We start from the raw sequence: 6,038 nt of genomic DNA, 5'->3' as shown, positions 1-6,038 counted from the left end.
TTCATAGGATCAGGTAGGGGAATCCATAATGCTACATGTGTTTTTATTTCTAGTTATTTACATGAAGGTGGCCAAAATATTACTTATTTATAAAAGACGATTCACTTTTCAGTTTTTATATTCAAATGCATGTGCTTTCTCTCGACGAGGCATATGTACATACACCCTCTCCATCCCTCTCTCTCACACGCACGGAGGCGTGTACTTGGACAAATGTTGTTTTTTTATGGAAAATGACATGTTTTTCAAAATGTCCCATAATTTTCAAAATCTGCCTCATCCAAATTTGCAAAAGCTCGACTTCATTTGGATTTTTTATCTTTTGCATGAGCAAGCCTCCTCTTTTGGTATGGCAAACTCTCAATGAAATGTAATTTCACACAATTTTTTGTTTTTCTCATGAATTTTGCATAACCAAATTTGTAAACTTTTTATAATTAAAATGTGCTTAACTTTGTAAATATTGTATTAAATTCACATATATAGTACGACATTTAAGAGATACTGTGGGAAGCTTCTTTCATCTTCAAAGATGTATGCAAAATGTGGTGATTTATTCATATAATATGTTGGGATTTTTTGTGAAGTTCACGCTCTTAAACAATGATTGCAAATAAGGTCATTTCAATATGCTCTTTATGTGCATGTTTGTTGAACCTTCGCAAATATTGAAGATGAAAAGAATGTATTTTTTTTCAGATTTTCATACGTGCATTAAATGCGATCATTCAATTGTTTAAAAACTCATCAATGCTATTTTTGCATAAATTAGGATTTTTTGTGGTCCTCAACGTACATTTTTTTTTGGATGACTAATGACTTTTCCACAATGCATCAACGACACTTTATCATTGAGTTTTACTTCAATGAGCACATCTTTAACGGCTAAGCAAGTGGTGGTTATTTTTGAGGATCAGTTATTGAAAGGAGATTCACACGATATCTTGTGAATGTCGTACTACATATGCAAAGTTATGCCGGTCTCAATTATAAGAGGTTCACAAATTTGGTTATGCGAAAAAAAATGTGTGAATCTATATTTTAGTAAGAGTTTAAGATAACAAAAGAGCGTACTTACATATCGCGTGAACCTTTGGAAGTTCGCTCGTTCAAAAAGGTCCTACAAAAGTCGAGCATCGAATTTGGACATGGGCAGATTTCAAAATTTGTAATGCATTTGGGAAACGTGTTATTTGTGGGATACAATAATGTCATTTTTTATATATTTGTTTTGATATGGTGATTTTCATCATTTTAGTTGGGTAAACCATGGTCAACTTATTTGATTCTAGGACTTGGTGTGTTGCCTCTTGACAAAAATGAAAAACATAGATGTTCAATGTGACAAAAGAATGTATGGCAACTTTCTGAACCAAATCCGGTGGTGCCCATTCTTGTTTGCATGGACCTGGCCACCAAATGTTAGATCTAACATTACATATGTGTACAATCTGGTTTATTTAATAAGAGGTTATGCCATGTTTAATATGGCATAAGATTTAATTGGATATGTTTTTCTATTTTCTTTGCATCTCTATAACAACCTTGGTTAGGTTAAATATCTATTTTTATATTAGCATGCATAAAATAATTTTTGATTTAAAATAGAAATCTGTCCTTGTGTCGTAGGCTATTTTTCAAAAATATGCCGAACTCATCAAGTTGTGTGTCGGCCCACTTACTGCCTTGAGTTGGAGCAGGTTACGGGGGCAGACGGGTCAAATTCAGGTCAGATCCTGGTAGATCTGAATTGGATTTTGAAATGAGAACAATATATTCATATCCAAATCTGGATCCGAGTCAGATCTGATTAGATAAAGTTGATTTCGAATTGAAAATACAAGCTATAATACTGGATCTGAAAAAAGTAGAAGAAAAATAAGCTATTTACATGAAAAAAAAAATGCACGCTCATCGGATTTTGATTCGAATCAATTCTAGGTCCGACTTAAAATACCAATCTGCTGCAACCTGAATCCAAAGGTAATTGGATTGAAATCCGATCCAAATGCATATCCGGATATGACTTAAAAGAATCCAAACTCAGAAATAATATGTAAGACTTAAATCGGATATCTGATCCATTTGCAGCCGTAGAGCAGGTGCACGCATGCTTCACACGTGTCAAAAGACTTAGGCGTCACAATATCCATGATTGTTGGTTTCTTATGCGTGTGACTAGTTCCCCTGTCCCAACTTATAAAACAGACGATGAGAGAGAGAGAGAGAGAGAGAGAGAGAGAGAGAGAGAGAGAGAACCTGATCAAGGTCCGTTCTCATCTGGGTCCGACCTTTGTACGCCACCCTCAACTTGCGTATCATAGACCCCCAAAACGCCCAAAATCAGAACTCTTGAGTAGGGCTGGTAAACGAGCCGAACGAACCTAACAGGGGCTGTTCGGGCTCGGCTTGTATGGCTTGTGCGAGCCAGGCCGAGCTCAGCTCATATGGGCTTGAGCCAAACAAGCTGAGCCCGAGCTGACTCGCCTAAATAAAAAATTATTTTTATCAGAATGTTCATAGCAAGAATGTAACCCCTGACTTGTTGAACGCAAATATACCCAACCATCCAGCTGAATTAACGTTTTTGAATACATATTATATCTAAAATTCAATATAAGCTAGCTAAATGAAGCCTTTACGAGCCGAGCTGAGACTAACACCCCTTGTTCATACTCAGACTCGGCCATATATAATGAAGCCTTTATGAGCCGAGCCGAGACTAACACCCCTTGTTAATACGGCCATATATAACGAACAAGCTCGTGCTCGGCTCACTATTTAAATGAATCAAATACATACGATCTTGGGATAAGTCGAACCGATCCAAGCCACGAGTTGTTCAGTTCGTTTACCAGCCCTACTCTTGAGTACACCTTGTGTGTGTGTGTGTGTGTGTGAGAGAGAGAGAGAGGTTCAGCTGGTGAACAAGGTGAAGAACTTTGTGGCGGACAAGGTGGCTGATCAGGTGAAAAAGCCGGGGGCCGAGCTGACGGACGAATCATTCTGTCCGTTTTGTTCGTTCATTCCGTCAAATCCTAGACAAGCCATCAAACAAGCCCTTATAGCCACGACCTTCCCATCAGAGAGATGTCCTACTCCCTCAAGCATAAACAGACACCAACCCCCCATGATATTAATAATTGGTATATATTTACAGTCGTATGCAGTTACAATCTACATTAGCAAGGTTTTTTTCAGCAATTATGTCATATACATGATGGTCGGTATCAGTGAGATTCCTGATCCTGGTTCCATCATGGCGAATCAGGCGACAACTCTGGAGGTTCCATATGACATCATCCTAACCATAGCCAAGGAAAAAAGTAAAAAAAAAAAAAAATCTAGGCCGCCAAAAACTCGTGAAAATTCATTTTTTCGTAAATCTTGCATTTTTTGGCAAAATCTCTGTAATAATATATATATATATATATTTGTAAATAAATAAAAATTATTTAAAACTAAGAAATGATGTTTACGATAAATCACCAATAAAAACATAAATATTGCTTTTAAAATGTGATATTTATGTTTATGATGAACAAATGTGAGAAAAACTTGCTTTTCAACATTTTTTTTTATATTTACATAGAGAAACCACCCCAAGAAGAGAGACCTAACCGTGCTAGCTCTGCCTGCCTTACTATCCTGGCAGTGTAAAACTCTGTGGGCTTACTTACCCCTTGCCCTCAGAGAATCGTCATGCTTTAGCTTGTGCAAGGGGTGACACTCATGAGATTTGAACCTAAACCACCTTCCTAGTGGTCTATAGGCCCCATCCCACTACGCCAAACCCATTTGTGGCAATTGCCGTTTTCAACTCTCAAGTAAAATTTGGCAAGATTTTCATAAATCTCGCTAGATTTGTTACTGTGGTTGTTTAGATATGCATCTATGTTTAACAGATAGTTTAATGGTTTTTTAATACTTTTTTAGTTGGTGGGCTCGTAATTAAATGATAAATCAGTATGAGTAAGGGATTGTATCTAATATCCATACACCAAGATATTTTTTTGTTTGTTCTCTATGGCAAGTCTTTGTAGAGTCTTGCCCATAAGGGTTCGCTCATCAGGTAGGGGTGACTTGTGAATATCACCAAGTTGACTGGACGTCACAAGTTAGGAACCCACGGGTGGCGTCCCTGGACGCAAAGTTGAAGCTGGGACCTGGGTGGATTTCCCTTGGATTATCGAGAAAAACAAGTCATTTTAATGTCCTTTTCAACCTCTACTTTTTGCTTTAGTAAAAAGATGATCAATGTGGCAATTTTGGTAGATTTTGATGCTTATGTATATGATGTGGACATTTATAGTTGCAGGTGGATGATTGATGCTTCATCACAGTTTACTCGTGGAAAAAATTTACCACGTCAAACTTGTTTTTCAGAGAGAGAACGGGTTGGTAACATAGTAACAAAAGTTAAAAATGGCATAATATCGGCAGTAAAAAACTCAGGAGATTTTGAATTTTTTCATAATTTTTGCATTTTCGGCAAAATCTTGGCAATAAAAATTAAATTAAAAATATAAAAAGTAATTAAAAAATATAAATAAAACACATTTAAAAATAAAAATCTTGGGGGTTTTCACAATAAATATCTTCTAAAAACATAAATATCATGATATTTGTTACGGTTTCAAAATCCCATGATAAATTATCGTTTTAAACTTTCAAGCAATTTCTTGCGATATTATCGCGAGATTTTTATAAATCTCACGATATTTGTCACAAAGGTTGATATCACATTAAAACTTGAACATAGAACAATTAATTTTTTATTAAGTCAAATATGATCTTTAAAAAATAAACAACAATAGGAACATCTGCCAATTTAGAATTTTAGATCAAGCAAAGTATACCTTGAGACTTCATGAAAAAGGTTGTAATGAACGTCTCTCTCTCTCTCTCTCTCTCTCTCTCTATATATATATATATATATATATATATATATATATAGTCACTAGAATATGAGAACTGAAAATGTAAGAACTAATGTGTCAACCCCTATTTTCATGAATTTTTGGTCTACAAATTTAAAGAACCCCCTCTTGAATCATAAATATTCAACAATAACAACAACAACTACGCCTTCATCCCAAAACAATTGGGGTCAACGATATGAACCAACAAAGAAAATCATTCTGGGTCTTTCACATGAATCCTTCTCCTCCAATCATTTCTATCCAATGCCATGTCCTCGGTGAGATTCAAAGCATTTATATCCTTTCCTATCATCTCCATCCAAGTCTTCCTAAGGCTACCCGACCTCTTTTAACTAATATATTTTTCCATTTCTCCATCCTTCTAACTGGAGCATCATTAGACCTTCGTCGAATATGTCCAAACCACCGTAAACGATTCTCTCTCATCTTATTTTCAATAGGTGCAATGCCTAGCTTCTTACGTATCTCCTCGTTCTGAATCTTATCTTTTATTGTATTTTCACACATCCATCTAAGCATACGCATCCCAGCTATACTCATTTTTTGAATATGATGTCTCTTGGCAGCCCAACATTCCGTACCATATAGTAAAGCGGGCCTAATAGTCGTCCTATAAAACTTTTCCTTCAACCGCAATGGCATTCTATGATCGCATAACACTCTAGTTGCACTTTTCCATTTCATCCACCCAACCTTTATCCTATGATTTACATCTCCATCAATTTCTTCATACTTTTGAATGATAGATCCCAAATATTTGAAACAATCATCCACCGGTATTTCTTGTTCACCAAGCTTCACTACACTCCCATCACTACTTCGTTGCTTACTAAACCGACATTCCATATATTCTGTCTTACTCTTACTCAACTTAAAACCTCTTGCTTCCAATGTCTGTCTCCATAATTCTAACTTAGCATTAACCCCAGCTCTAGACTCATCAATCAAAACAATATCATCAGCAAACAACATACACCACGACACATTTTCTTGAATTGATCTCGTAAGCTCATCCATCATTATAGCAAATAGGAAAGGGCTTAAAGCAGATCCTTGATGTAACCCAACCGTTATAGGAAAATTGGTTGTCACCCC

The sequence above is a fragment of the Nuphar pumila genome, chromosome 12 (genome assembly GCF_984573655.1).
Source record: "Nuphar pumila chromosome 12, dmNupPumi1.hap1.1, whole genome shotgun sequence".
NCBI lineage: Eukaryota > Viridiplantae > Streptophyta > Magnoliopsida > Nymphaeales > Nymphaeaceae > Nuphar > Nuphar pumila.
This window is presented reverse-complemented; position numbering follows the sequence as displayed.